This window comes from Cryptotermes secundus, unplaced genomic scaffold (assembly GCF_002891405.2).
Source record: "Cryptotermes secundus unplaced genomic scaffold, Csec_1.0 scaffold399, whole genome shotgun sequence".
Taxonomy (NCBI): Eukaryota; Metazoa; Arthropoda; class Insecta; order Blattodea; family Kalotermitidae; genus Cryptotermes; species Cryptotermes secundus.
Genome location: NW_019727096.1, coordinates 534,821 through 551,547, shown reverse-complemented (window position 1 = coordinate 551,547; position 16,727 = coordinate 534,821).

Sequence of the window (16,727 nt, the reverse complement as noted above, 5' to 3'; positions counted from 1 at the left end):
AAATTACGCCATCAAGAAGCGCTTCAATATAAATGACGACAGTTGACCACAAAGGCACTATTGTTGGCGGATCCACCTCTCGGCACAATTTAGTACTACCTACAATCAGCTCGAGCGCGTTCATAATGTCGTCTAGTATCATTACGACTTCGCTGTACACAGAGACAGGGCTTATTACCCACACATACTGTATGTCCGTCTCATCACAATTGTTTTCCCTGATAGCAATTGATACAGGATCTGCATTTCTGAGAGCCTGCAACTGGATTGCAAAGAATGCATAGACGTAACGCAGTTGTATACAGAACCCACAAATAAAGTCTGCGGGCAAAATACATAGTTCTTTTATGTTAATGAAATTATCAAGTCCTTGTAGAGAGGGTGGCCAGCAGGACGATTTGGTTCAGGTCCGTGGCCTAATGGGTCCCCCACATATACTGTTATTTAATTTTAAAATTATAATAATGAGAAAGTATGTAGGAATTCCGTTTAATTAAGTTGTGGACTTAACTCCAACTAGTGCCGAGGTCAAGAAAATGTGGATCTATACATCCACTCCCCCATACGCCTTCATGGCATAGTGCTTAATTAGTTAAGCACAAGAACAACTTTACCTTTTACATTTCATCCACAGTTTCCATTGTTTAGGAAATTCCAAATTAAAAAAGTTTCCATTATCTTCTGTTAGTTGCATTGTGCTTGTAGAGTTGTTTAGTCAGGAATACATTTCAATAATATTAAGTTATGTATTTTTAGTTCACTTCCCTTATTTTGGAAAATAATAAATAAAAAGAGGCTATGAAAGCACCCTATGTATCCCCCTTAATTTTTTTCGTTTTCTCTGCGGTCTGTGTCATATCAAAGGAAAGTAGGTGAGTAGCTCTTGCTAGAACTCCTCATTATGTACTTTTAATATTACGTATTTTTATGTATTTAAGATGCTACAACCCGGAAGGTCGCGTTGACCTGGTCCTTTCAGCCGCACTATAGCTTTGGGTTCGAATCAGCCTGTAACAGAAATGAGTACCAGGAATCTTCCTGGGAGTAAAAGGCGGCCGGCCGGCCGGCGCGTAAAGCTGACAGTCTCACCACCATCTGTGAGTCGATTGTTTAGAAAATTTGGGAGCCTGGTTGTCTCACAACCTTATGGGCCTCCGCGGCCTGTTACAGGGATAGCGTTACTTTTTACCTCTTGAAATTATTTTCTTTTAAGACTATCGTAGAACAAATTATGACAATTGATATGGAAAAAGATATACTGTTGCTCATATTGGAGTGGGGTGGGGCTCCCATATTTTTGACTGTCCCTGTTTCCATTTGACCTCTCTCTTAGGCCCTGGAGGTTGGTATATATCGTGGCCTGTGTACCGGAATATTCTGTCTCCACTATTGCGCGAAACTTTGCATAGCTTTACCTTGCTTGTAAGTGTCAGATTTCGGAATGTGTTTTGTTCCAAATCATATTTAAACTAGAGTTGAAACTTATTTCAAAACCAGTTTCCCGTTGATGGGCATGGTGCTCCCCAGTACTCAGATTATACGTATGGCAACCACTTTGCTTTAGAGTATTAATTAATAAGCGGTTTCACTCTGTGCCAGCTTGTTGTATGCAAACGTAATATGACGCATTGTACTGTGAGGTTGCAGCATCAATGTTCTCATACTTTTTCGTGCTGGCTGTTTACAAGGTCTCTCTTTACGTGTGTACTGCTGCTGTCTTTCATGAGTAAGTTCAGTGAATAGGCAGTGGAGATGAAATTTGATACGCTCCGTGTGTCTTATTGAATAGAAGACCCGTGGTTTACTAAAGGTCCATGTACTCACAATTCGGTCATGCATTTCGTACCTCCTCCGTCTTTATCGTTTTCAACTTCTATTCCTTATCTTCCCTTTGCCTTTTCTTCCTTCAGAATATGCTGGCTTCTTTCACGGCGTAAGTTTATTTCTTAAACATGATATGGGTATATTGTTCTCATTATGACGTCGGTTTATCTCGATGTTTCTTCTGCAACATCTCTCTTCCAAAGTTCAAGATTAATGTGTTAAATAGATTTTAGTTCAGATCTGAGACGGCTATAAGACCGAAGTGAGAGACTTGAGAAGTTTTCCTTTATTTTGAAGACTACTGACTTCTGATACGTGACATCGTATGGTCTGGTAGATCCTTACCGAAGTTTCAACCGAACGGGTTAACTGAGGTGAGTTAAACTTCACTGCTCGGAAAAGAAGCCGCATTGATTGGATGTGAGGCCTAATACGTCTCTGAGTCTGTCTTGACAAAACAAACCCCGTGGTTTTAGTCCGCAAGCGAAATATGCCGACCGAGCGACCGCCGCTTGTCGGTAAAGTTAGTGCCAGCTTTAGCGGATAGAGTGTGTCGCGTGGTCAGTGCAACGAATCCCCACAGCCGTTAATTTCAGTTTTTTAGACCGGAGCCTCTATTTCCTTGAAATAGCTCCTCAATTGTCCTCACGAGGCTGAGTGGACCCCGTTCCAGACCCACTACTTTACATAAAAACATCTTGTAGCGCCGAGAATCGAAGCCGGACCTCTGGATCTGTAACCAGGGACTCTGACCACTAGACCACAGAGACGGTCGAGTCTGTCTTGACATCGTAAAGAAAATATCCCTGTTTGTGCCGGGAGTCGAACACCCGTTCTTCGGTAGTTCAGCCCACAGCGTAGCCAGTATATTGACTAACCTTCCTACGCAACTACACAGTGTCATTATACGGAAGACAGTCTTAATTTTCACCGAATGCATAACTAAATGTAGACTTAATTGAGATTAACCATTGCCCGATGGGGAGATACTTAATGAGATATTTACTAACTCCATGGGGGGGCTGAGTCCTTGAGAAGTCGTCAGTCGCTCGGCTACTCAAGAACCTTCCACTGCTACCTATCCAGCCTCAGATCAGTCCAGTCCATACCATCCCATCCTCTCTCTCTTAAGATCATCTTCTAATATTATCCTCTTACCTATATCTAGGTCTTCTTAGTGGTCACTTTCCTTCTGACTTTCCTACCAAAACCCTGTATGCATTCCTCTTCTCCACATGTGCGTTACATGAGATATTAGAAAAATAATTTGTGGCTCTGAACAATGAGTGATCAAGCAGGCTGGCTTAAGCGGTAAAGCTTCTGATTTATATTCTGGATGTGATTGGTTCGAATCTCGGCTGGAACACTGATGATCCTGACTTAGGGCTTTCGTGGGTTTCCTCTGTCTCTCAAGATTCATATAAGTTTTGACGCTTTCATGACCGTATTTGTTCAGATTTTGGTGTTCTGTGTAGACCTGTAGGCGTATATCAACGTTTCGGAGGAATATTCTGCCTCCATCTTCAGGGATTAATTACAGTCGCCGGTATCCACCTACATGACTACACAGTGTCACAACTCAGAATATCACAAACTTTGGCTTATGCGATAAAGTTTTTGGCTCGGGTGTGGGAGACACCCAGTACTAACTCGACAGCGAAATTGATTATTGGTACTGATGTCTTCCTTGATTTTCCTCAGTCTCTTCAATCAAATTTTCTATATGGTACACAAAATTCAGCCACGACAGTTTCCTTCCATATCCTTTTCAGTTCATTATTTGTTTATTTTGTCCCTAGTTCACCTTATGTAGTCCGGGCTATTGATAATCACTTCAAATAAACCAAAGCTTTAATTAGTAAGCTCCAACTTTTCATAGTTTTGAAGATTATAGGAATGTCAGAATGTCATCAGTGTTAATGATATGGTAACTAGAGTTGTAACTGAGGGAAGCTGACAGTTTGAGCAACAATTATACAGAAATTCTGTTTCTCTTCCTCTCAGCCAGTACTGTGCATGTTAAGCTGGTTGCTGCATCTGTAGGGAGCAAACGAATTAGCAGGCAAACAGACCTTAAAGAAGACATCACCAGATTTGTAAAGAAAATTAACGCCTTCTATTCACATTTTTGTTGAAGGAAGGAAAGGGAAAGGAGGGAAGGGAAGATTACAGTATTCTGTGAATAATAACTCAAAACATTAGCGGCAACTTAAATTATGTACAACGCACTGTATAGGCCTATATATACTACAGTATTTTCTTCGTGTCATGAATTTCTACGCTGAAAGAACACGGTGTTTAGAAGCCTACACATAAACATTAAGGAAATTTTTCTCCCCTCTTTCGGATCCACTACCACAAATGACCCATCCAATTTATAATACAAAATACAATTCTGTCAGCTACGACGTGGGCTATTCGGGAAGTAACCTCCGGTGAGCTGTTACCAGAACAAGAAATGAAAAAATAGTTTTATTTAATGCAAGATATATGTACATACTTAAGCTAATTCTCAACGTATTCACCGCGGACATTGAGGTACTCATCTTATTGGGAAACAAGTTTTTGTATGCCTGTGTCATAGAAGTCTGCCGCCTGTGAGCTCGGCGGCGTTTTGTATTGCGAAACACTAAAACGCTGCTTAGGGTCATTCAGAGCAAAAGGCATGGAATGCTGACATCCGGTGTAGTAGTCTTCCGTGACAGTGTGCGTCCGCATACAGCTGCTCGCACTCGAACACTGCTGGAGCATTTTAACTGGGAGTTGTTTGACCACCCTCCGTACAGCCATGATCTCGCCCCGAGAGACTACCATCTGTTTACCTGCCTGAAGAACTGGTTGCGATCACAACGTTTCAGCAGTAGTGAGTTGGTAGAAGGTGTCGAAACGCTATTGACTTCACAGACGGCAGTCTTTTTTTTTTTCACAGGCATACGAAACCTATTCCCCATAAGACAAGTGCCTTAAGCTTAAGTATATATGTATTTCTTATATATAATAAAAAATTATTTTTGCTTGTTTTGTTAACAGCTCGCCGGGGGTTACTTTCCGAATAACTTTTGCATAATGACGTTGAAAAAAAATATGATGTAATTATAATATCATCTTTTATTCGCAATTTATGATTTTAGTACGGTAAGGATATATTAACCACTTTATAAAACAATCTTCAGCTTCCTATAACACTAATTGGAAAGGCAAATTTATTCCTGTGCTTAACTACGTAATTAAGTACTATGCTATGAAGACGTATGGAGTGTGGAGGTACAGATCCACTTATTCTCGACCTTGGTACCAGTCGGAGGTAAGTGGTCAGCTTCACGTCCCGGTCGCTTTACTCCTGTGTAAAGTCTTCGGCACCAATTGGATATGTGGCTGGGTTGGCCCCAGAACCGGTATGGAAGACATGGATAGGAGAATAATTTGTTCCAACTGGGACTGGAACTATGATCCCTCGGCCGTCCAGCTCATAGCCAGTCGTTATAACGCTATTGCGGCTCTTAATAGTTTTGTTAAAGAAAGCAAAATATAGGGTTAGACATAATTCATAAGCCTACCATGTGATTGCAGTGTTGACTCGAAATTAGGAACGATGAATGAACCTTCTTCTCTCGGTTATGCTTTTAATATTGAAACCAGTGCCCCTCATAACTATTATGAAATTTAAACTTTCTTTTGTGCTCCTCGTACAACAGGTTTCCGGGCGCGGGCGGTGAGGCGGCCAGTCTGCTTGTCACTGCCATGAGTAATGATAACGGAACATGAATGATACTGACATGTCAGTACAATTGAGAAAAGGATTCAGAGAAACTGCGGAGGGAAGCTTGTACCGTGGTAGCAGTTTGGTTTTCTATTCAACAGTTTTGAATATTTCTGAAGTTTCGGATGTATTGATGGGTCATGTGTTGAATGCTATTCATCAGAGATATAATTTCAGCTCAAAATATTTAGACTGGGGAAGTCTAGAAATAGGTTTCAATGAAACTGTAAGCTTCATAAAGACGTTTTTATCGAAAGTAGGAATTAAATTGTCAATCAAAATTGAGGACTTGTTATATAGTATATTCATTTCAACAGCATGTAAATTATGAATGAAGTTTGTATCATTTTATTCTGAAAATAAAGGTACAGAATTATTTGACGAATATTTAAAACGGAGGGGAAACTGAATTAATTATACTGATGTCGAGTCTTTATAAATGGTATCATATATATAGTTACTTTTTCAAGAATGATATAAGCAGGGCGTGTAGCACATATGGGGCGAAGAGGAATTCATATAGCGTTTTGGTGGGAAAGCCCGAAGTAAAAGGCCACTAGAAAGACCTAGACATAGGTGGCAGATAGTAGTAAAATAGATCTTGGAGAAATAGAATGGTGTGCTATATGGACTGGTTTCTTCTGACTCAGTACAGGGTCCAGTGGGAGGCTCTTGTGAACACGGCAATGAACGTTTGGGTTCCAGAAAATGCTGAAAAGTTCTTGAGAAGATGAACGTCTCGCGGATTCCCAAGAAGGGCTCAGCTCCATAGAGATAGATAGAACTTCGGTTGATGTTATTACTCGAAATATAAACGACTCTTTATAAAATAAATTCTATTACAGTGTCAATGATTGTCTGATCAATTAACGCAACACACTTAAAATAGTCAATTGATCCCAAATGGCAAGTGCCTTGGGGGCATGACCAGAACCCCCCGCAACAAAAATGCAATTTCATTATAATTTCTAAAGGGTTCTGACGTTTTTGTATTACACTCGGGACGACTGAGGTTTTGGTCTTTGTCCACTGTCAAAAGGAGCACAACGTTTCAGAAATTGGATCTAGTTGAAATACAGCGCCACTGCTATGCTGTCTTTTGTTTCACATGTCTATAGATACGCTACTGGAATTCTAAGATTAGTTATCACTACTGAGCTTAGAACAAGAAACAAATAAGTTGAATTTGTGTTCCTGCAAGTTTAAAGAATTTAACGAACTTAAACCAATTACGGGAGAGAATTAATACACCCAGAGGTAACATTTCAAAACATAACGAAATTCAATTGCCGTATTTTCAAGAATCCGGCATAAGAAACATTGTATAAACTTTTTAAATCGAATTAGACCGCAGTTGTGAGATATATATATCTGAATTAGTCTGATTCACCAATTAATTGCTGTATAACAGTCCCTAGGGACAGGATCTCCCTTGCAAAGTATTCTAGAACTAAGACATTAAGAACTTTTTAATTTCACGGACGTCTTGAAAGACGTTTACACTCGAGTGGCGTAGTCCTTAGGCTAGCGTCCAAACAGACAATTCACTTAAGAGAGAATTTGTAATGGTTCTAGGAACTCGCTACTGCTAAGTGGCGCAAGATGAAGAGGGTAATGAACAGATGAATAGAGGAGGGAGGAGTAACTAATAAGCTGAATCATGTTTCGTGTATCAGTCCAGAATAAAACTTCGCCCACTCCGGTCCTTTCCTGCGCTACCGGTCTCTGCGGTTTGGCTCATCATAAAATTAAGGAAAATAAAATATGAAATAATTCCAGGAAAAATTATGAGCCTTCCATTAGAGAGAGAAAAAAAACAAGACAACTTCTTAAGCAGCGAATGAAAAATTACAACTTGAAACATTCTTTTCCAGTTTCCTTATTGCATCTTCAAGCCAAGTAGCTATTATATGGAATAGAGTAGTATGTATGTTTGACCCTTATTGAAGGCAACATCATTGTCTGACTGACATTATTCGCTAAGTTATCTATGTTATAAAGAAGTATAGCTATCCCTGTAACAGGCCATGGAGACCCATAGGGTTGTGAGACGTCGAGGCTCCCACATTTTGTCTAGACAGTTTGTTCACAGACGGCGACAATGTTGTCAGCTTTACGCGCCGGCTACCCTTTACCCTCCAGGAAGATTCCTGGTACTAATTTCTGTTAGAGGCTGAGTCGACCCAAGGGCCATAGTGCAGCTGGACTACGATAGTTTATACTATATTGTATTGATTCATATAAAATTCGTATTGAAATAATCGTAGTTGCTCCACACATGCAGGAGAACAAAGCTATCTTGTGCAAAAGGTTTAATTCTGTAGGTATGGACAACGGATGTCAGTTTATGCAGTGGATTACACAATTTGTTCTTTGTTTCAGGTTCCCACAATCCTGAGAATCTGACAGTATGATTCCCAGGTAAGTTTTGTTTATTTCCACCCTCAGGGTTACATTTATATATTACGTAAAACCAGTTAATTTTTATTACAATAGAATGAAATTTAAATGGGTTGTCAGCTTACAGATAAGTGTTGTTCCATTTCAGAACTATTGCTTACTGCATGCACCACCTGCATTAACATAATGTGACGTATAGACCCACTGCTAGGCAATGGCTCAATAAACACCTTCCAGCGGAGACCGATTCTGTGTAAACAGTCAGTTGTAGGCCAATGGACGTGTTTTCTATGGAGTTCGCCCCGAGGCTATATAACAGTGAGTAAACAAATTTATTTAATATCATGATATTATGTATAATTATTAAGAGAGAATCCCATTATACGATATAGTTTTAAAACCAATTATATCATAGATGTTATGCCTGAAGTGACTGGATATTTTCGAACTAAGGCGTTAACATCAAACACTTTGTACTTACCGTCTCGAAACTACGTTTCCCTTTTAATGTGATGGTGACGATGCAGGGGGTTTAAGGATTATAAGTCAGTGCAGACTGGAGCGTCAGTCTATTATGACATTTTAACATTCTGCCAACGGTATTTAGATATCAAAAGAATCTGAGATGAAAGGCAAAGAACTTCAATCAAGATATTAAAAATCGAACCACTAGGATCTCCCGTTGCACTTCAACGGGGAAGTAAAGTCTTTTATGTTCTTTTACCTTTTGATATCTTGTGGATCTGATAGGCCCCTGCGGCCTTATTCATATGCGAGGCTTCGTTTTAAATCACGATCAGACCTACATTCTCGTTAATTGACAATCAGGTATAGGCTGTCTTTAGTTAATAATAAGAACTGCGTCAGGCCTGCATCATCTATATTATGATCAGGCTTTCTATCTATCTCTATCTCTGGCTCTACAGCCCCTTGTCGGACCTTGGCAACTTTTCAGTTTACAAAGCACAAGCACTTAAGGTGCTAAGTTTTCAAGTAGTAAAAATTAAATAGTCGAACTGCACGGAATTGTTTTGTCTTTGTAATTGTTAGTGTGACGGACCAGAATGAAAGAAATCAAATTTTTCAGTTTCTTAATCTATACACAGTCGGTAGCACTCCTTGAATGGGGGATCAGCCCGTCGCAAGGTCGCTACCTCCATACAGAACAACACAAACACAGAATAAAGGCACACAGACATCTGTGCCTCAAGTGGGATTCGAACCCACGATCCCAGTGTTTGAGCGGTCGAAGGCGGTTCATGCCTTAGACTGCACGGCCACTGTGATCGTCTGATCAGGCATTCAGCCCCTATAATTCATGATCGGGGATAAGTCATCTGTTGTTCAGGATCGGGTCGAACAGTATATTAGTTCAGGATCAAACCTATGCCATACTAATTCACCATCAGACCGGCATCCTGTAATCTGAAGCACTGGCAGTGTCGTTAAATAAATACATAATATGTCTCTAATAATTCTGTTGTTCCATTTCGAATCCAAATTCGAAAATTCACTTCTTCGTAACATACTTATTTAAGGATTATTTTGATGTTATACCACCATTTGAGCTCAGTTCTTCCAAGTATCTCTTCTGGCTTTCAAACTAAAATTTTGTGAGCATTCCTCATGTCTGGCATGTTTAATTCTACGGAGTTAACGATAGGGAATTAAAATTTTCTGTTCTTATGCTTAGTTGAATTATGTTAATTTGGTTTAAGTCTTATCAGGAAATTGCTATTAACTTACCTGGCCCTTTGCTTTTTGCAATTTTCTCTTCCAGGGACTCATAGAAATCCAAGCTGTATGTACGAGTACATTAGTAATATTGTCACGTGTCCGGGTATCCGTGACAAATAATTAACGGATTGCGGATTTGACGGAGCTGTTTTTTGGATAAGTACGCTATGCAGAACTTCAGACAATTATCACACGCGATAGTTATAACACTTCGTAACTGCGAAAAATGGACACACTCTAATGTTTCTTGTAACTACGCCACATGAAGGCTTTTGTCGGTTCTCCTCTTGCTGATCACTGATCTAATCTCCGCCCTGATCTTCTCCCATATCGACGTCTTCCTGTCGAATCTCTCGAACAGTGTTCACTTCTCCTTATAAAGGCTCGGCACGGACCATTCACAGAAAACATATTGCTGCTCAGCAAAGGATATCATGTATTGTTGTCAGGAGTGTCCACCCATGCATTGCATAGCAACGGACGCCCTATATTGTTGGATGCTCGTTGGTTGGAACATGTTTACGTATTCGTCTCCTACAAACGGCCCAATCTGTCACAGTATTATTCCTAAAATTTAGAGTCTAGGATATAAAGTTAATGTGCACTTTGTATTTTACACACACGAGTGCTAAATCCGAGGGAGAACCCAAGGTGCATCCTGATGTCTACAGAATTTTCATCTTTTTAAGTTTTACGCGTCAGGAACTCTGGCCTTCTCCAATTGAAAATTAACTTTATGAAGGAAAGAGATCACTAGGTAGACAAAGACATAGGTGAGCGGACGATATTATAGCGTTGACAGCCGCTGCTATGCAATAGGCGAATAAACAACGGTGTTATGAAGTCCATTTATATGCAACGGCGCTGTAAATACTCCTATAAACAATAGAGTTACTGTTGGAAACGGTGTTTTCTACTCGGTCCATTCAAAGGTGTTATAAGAAAGACAATTGGGGCGACCCAGTCAGTCGAATTTCGGAGTTTTCAGTCAGTTGAGTCTGCACGAGAGTCTGTTAAGATAGAACCTGAGCGCGTGAAGCTGAAGAATCTCAACTTTTAGAAGCCGTTGCCAGGGAACGTCTGTTGAAGACACTGCAGGCTGAAAAGACTTAGCGTGTAGTGATTCGTAAAGTGTGCTGTAATTACTTGTAGTTCCGAGTGGTGTGTATAAGTGGTCAATAAATCCATTCACCAATTCAAATTCCCGTCTATAATCACACTCATACTCGTGACAATATTAAAATGGATCTTACAGAGATGGGATGGGGTGGTATGGAATGGATTGATCTGGCTCAGGATAGAGACCAACGGAGGGATCTTGTGTACACGGTAACGAATTTTCGGGTTCCGTAAAATGCTGGGAAGTTCTTGAGTAGCTGCACCACTGGCAGCTTGTCAAGAAGAGCTCAGCTCCATGAACTTAGTTATTAATCTTTTATGCATTTAGTGGGATGTGTTGGATAGGCACATCAAGAGAACAAGAAGTGAAAAACTGGATTACCATTTGTAGTTGACGATAATAATCAAGGGTGGGTGGGGTTCTGTGCTCAGTTTATCACCTCCCAGGCGTCGACACGACTGTCAATTTGGAGTTCCTACCTAACATGGGCCATGCATGAGCTGAAACAAAGTACTGAACGACCTCCCTGAACAAATGACAGGGTGGCCCTCCTCTGCTTCAATCCGATTATGGGCAGGGTTTTACATTTTAAAAACCATATGATGAAATAAAAGTGACCTGACTCGAACAATTTACACATAATAAACAGTTAATTTATTAGGTCCTCTTCATAGAAGTGAAGTTGCTTCAAAGCGAGGATGACCAAATTTAAGGCGAAGTTTTAAGCATTTTTTAATTTTTTTTCTTCTCGCTTGTTCCTCGTCCCTTCTGTGCTTTTACAACATTGATTGAAATCTTTAATCTACGCCACAATTCTTCATCTTCGGAATATGTATGTAAATGGTTTGTCCAAATGCAGACGTAACTACATGAAATCCATGCACATCCCTCTCACCCAATTAATTTCATTATAACTAACTAATTAAATTCATGGAGCTGAGCCCTTCTTGAGAAGCCGCCAGTCACACAGCTACTCAAGAACTTCCCAGTATGTTATGGAACCTGGAAGTTCATTACTGTATTCACAAGAGCCTTCCACTGGTCCTTATCCTGAGCCTGATTAATCCAGTCCATATCATCCCATATTTCTCCAGCCTTCTGTCACTTCATGTCTCTTCTATCCAAATATTCTACTCAGCACCCTGTTCTCAAACACCCTCGGACCCTAACTCCATTTTCATTACAAATTTCGTATAAACTCTCATTCCCAATTGCAATTTGGAAAACGTTTTCCCTTTGTACTTCGGCATTGAAATCTCCTAACAAAATTTTCTTATAGTATTTAGGTAATTTATCGAATAAACTTTCTAGTTTCTAGGCAAAGTTTGTGCAAACATTTTATCTACGACGAAGAAATGATGTTAAACCAATATACGTTTTTAACATTTTCGTCGTTTCGGTTTTATGAAAGGAACAAAAGTTTTCGGAAGTGTGTTTCTTCAAACAAAACGAGATGATGTAAAGCGTCAAACATATGTTATCAGTTTATAAATCTGACGTGTAAGTCCGCGATATTTCCCGGGGAAATCCACGCCGTGGTTATGATATAAAACAGCCCCTCTCCAATCGCTGTTGTTATGTTCCGAAAAATCACCACGAATTGGAAAATCGCTGTTTACAAAAGCAAAGCAACGCGCCCTGTTAAAACACCCATCATAGCCAAAGGTTCCTCTTCTTTCACAAAATACAAGAATTTCGGAAAAAGATCTTTACAAAATAATAAATATTCAAGGAACGTTAAGTTATACCTGGCCTTTAAGTAATTAATTACCATGCCGTGAATACATATGGGGGAGCTGAAGTATAGATCCACTGTTCTTCACCTCTTTTATAGATGAAGGTAGTAGGTCAGCTTCACGCCCCTGCCGTTTTAGCCCCATGGAAACAGCCCCCGGTACGCTTTATAGGAGGCTGGATGGGCCCCAGAGTCAACCTGAACGTTACCGAGAAGAGAAAAATCTTTTGCCTCTGGCTGGAATTGAACCCAGGTTCCTCGGCCGTCTAGCCCACAGCCCAGTTGCTATATTGGCTGAGATTTCCCGGCTCTATTCAGACAACGTATGAAACAAACGACGAAATAATTAGTTACCTTATTTGCCTTTGTGAAGTACTTAATTATGACGGTCACGGTAGCCGAGCGGTCTAAGGCATGTACTGTCTTCGCTCGCTTGGAAATCGGGATCGTGGGTTCGAATCCCACTCAGGGCATGGATATTTAGTTTGTCTATGTGTGTTTTTCTGTGTTTGTGTACAGGTAGAGGCCTTGTGACGAGCTGATCACCCGCCCAAGGAGTCCTACCGAATGTAGGATCTAGAAAAACCGAAGTGAACGGAGAAGTTCATGGAGGTAGGCCTAGGCCCGCTGGGGCTGTAGTGCCAAGGGGGGAAAAAGTACTTAATTTGTTGAGTGTTGAAATCTGTGATAATTACAATGAATATGAAGATGATCAAGACACTGGTGATAATGACAGTGTCCTTATTCTTAAATCACCAGATTTCTTCCGCGTGTACACAAATCAGAACCCTCAGATGCCTGTTATCTAATACAAACGGGCTATAAATGGAAATACCGCAGTTGTCGAGAAATTGCTTTAGTTTTTGTGACTTACAGTGAACAAGTAACTGGTCTCTTACTGGTTTCATTTGGAGAAAGATTCTTCTGAAAGTAAATTTCCATCATAACTTATAATTTATATTGATGAAGATCTACAAATCATGAGTTTGCAAAGGTTAAAATACATTAACGAGATAACACGATAAATATTTTAGTGTCTCAAAACGAATCTTGATGCTGGATTACAGAGGAACTTTGACTTCGTGCAAATGATCAGCACTAAACCTGTATCACCATCATCACTACTTGCCTTCCAGTCGTGCAAGAGAAATAACTCTTTGCAACAAAGAAATAAACAAAACAACAACGTGTCCGTACTTACATTCATACATCCGCTAGATTCAGCACACCTGTATTGGAACTGCGCGCCAAATACTTTGTTCATTCTTTACTTGAATTTTAAAACCGTTCACATACTCCACCGGAAACATTAATGTTTCAGATTATGTCGAATCTTAACCCACGCATTCTGTTTAGAGATCGTAACCGGGACCGTCAGACAATAGAACAATTGATATTAATAGTAGAAAGCATTGGCCCAGGAGCTTACAATGAAGTGAAGTTTGCTAATGTTTGGTAGCACTGCATTGTTGGGCTGAAGAATAAAAATAGAAGTTATAAGAAGACATTGTGGTGCCTGTTTTCCTTCAGGTGTTTCAATCATTCAGTAGGGCTAGCAAGAGCTACAAAGTAACACTTGTGCAATTTGGTTAACCATTTGTATGCATAACTTCTACTCGTACAGACTAGCATGTACATACCTCTGCCTAAGTACCCAGATGAAATAATGCACAGACCTGTTACCTCCTCTTCTCTATACACCATCATTTCTTGACGCTGAATAAGCAAAAGGGCAATATAGTACTTTACACATTTACCTGCTTTGAATTCTAAGATAGAACCTTAAAGTGAGGAAGAGGCTTTTGTATCGTAACGTGTTTCTGTCATTTTGCTAGATAAATTCTTTCTGTTGAATGCCATAAGGCCTGAACTGAGGCTTACGTGGAGTAGGACTTGTTAAATATACTGATCAAATATCTTTACAAGAGAAATCGTGGACCATCAAACCTCGTAATATATAAATAAGCAGCAGAACTCCATAAAGCATAACTACTTTAATAGGATTAAGTAAACGTTTTCTTGGTCTGTTTCTTAAACTAGGCTTTATGTCTGTGTGCATGTCTTTAAATACCTTCCTATTAATTTTGAATGTCTGAACCAATGTTTAGGAAACTTGAAATAAATATCATAGTATCTGAAGAAATCCGTCTTCTGGGATGTGGCGCCGTGTAGAAATTGTGTTAACCGACGTTTCGGAGGAACGTGTCGCCTCAGTCTTCAGGGTATAAAACAAGAAGAAAATACAAATGTTAAAAGTTAAAATTTAAAATTTAAAATTTAGTTCACTTTAATTAAATTTTAAATTTTAACTTTTAACATTCGGAATAGTATTTTAACTTGTATTTTATAAGAAGAACCTGACATATATTATTGAGCGTAGACCTGAAGAGGATACAGGATCGAAATAAGTGGAAAAACGAATGTGATTGCGTGTGATTGTGCAACTGTGTTCGTACACCTGAGGATGACCTCTTGAGGTCGAAACATGTAGTGTGACAATAATAGAAACGTGTTGTGTGGTCGGTGAAATTAACTCTAATATTGATTAAGTACACAACAGGATGCAAGAAACAATTAAAGACTGTGAAAACCTCAAATCTTACATCATGGTACCTGCTCACATCTTAACGGCGAAATTCATAAATCCCTCCCGTCAGCCTGAGTGTGTCCGCATTTGTATCCCTCCTGTCGTTGTTAGGAAAAGGCTATGTAAAATATATCGTCGTTTCATTGCTAGACAACGACTCTGTAAACACGTTCTCGTTGCAACGAATACATGCAACAATAGAAGAATTGTTAGGCCAACNTCATTTGTTCTGTGCTTCAAGTCGCTGCTGATGACGCTGCTTCCGGCATCAGTTTTTGGTTTTTGGTGTCTCTCTTCGTCTGATGCCCAACCTTTGACCTGTCCAGCAAGGGAGGCCCTGCCAGTAGCTACGCTGCCGCTGGTATAGCTCTCAGGGTCCTTAGCATACTCAAACCCCCTCACGATAAGGCGGAGACACCAACGAGGGGGTATAAGAGGGAATAGCCAATAATATAAAGGATGTACTTTACACATTTTGTTGTTCGAGCATACGTAGGTTACTACTGTAGTATTATTAAGGGAATCGTAGTAATCCGCCACGACCTGGGTTCGATTTCTGGCAGGGACAAGAGATTTTTCTCTACTCCACAGTGTCCAGACCGACTATGGTGCCAGCCAGCCTCCTATCCAGTGTGTACAGGGAGTAAAGTTGCCGGGGAGTGAAGCTGACTACTCATCTCCATCTAATGTCCAGGTAAAAATGGTGGAGCTATACCTCCACTGCCCTATACGTCTTCGTGGCATAATTCTTAACTGCTGTGTCTGGCAGATCACCAGAGACCTCGGCTGGGCATCCCTGATGTTGGAACTTATGAACTCAGGCTAACCACAGGGCGCAGACCACCAATTTGTCACTAGATCAATGCAAATTGCCTTATTAATTTGTCCTTTGAGATGAGGAAAGTATCCTGAAAGGTCACTGGAATTGGGCGTCACTGTGACATTTTGCTCCGCCACCATTTTGTGTATGTGTGTGTCAGGCAGACCTCCTACGTTCTTCGTGGCAAAGAAACGGAAAAGACAAGTCAGTTCTTCAGCATTTCAATGAGACATTATATCTACCATACCAAAAGTACAATTGTCTTCTTCCTAGAAAGACTTGGATGATGCATAATAATACTCTGTCAAGCCCACTTAGCAATCACAGAATCCGTACGTCATACCACGAAAGCGCATGCGTCGTTGCACCAGGTTTTAATAGAATGAATAGAATAGAAAAGTGCTGAAAATTTGGGAAAATTATATTTCAGAACTATATGATCGGCCTAATCGGCCAGAAACCTTAGAAGTTGAACCGGAAGAAGAAGTAGATACAGACGAGAAAGGACCATATATTTTACAAAGTGAGGTGGAAAAAGCTATCAAGGAAATGAGGAAGGGAAAGGCTACAGGAGATGATGATGTACCTGGAGATGTGCTCAAGTTACTGGGAGAAGGTGGTTTGAAAACACTGACAAAACTAATGAACACCATATATGAAAGTGGAGAGTGGCCCAAGGACTTTACAGAAGTTACAATGATTGCCTTAAAGAAAAAGACAAAAGCTACAAAATGCAGCGACCAT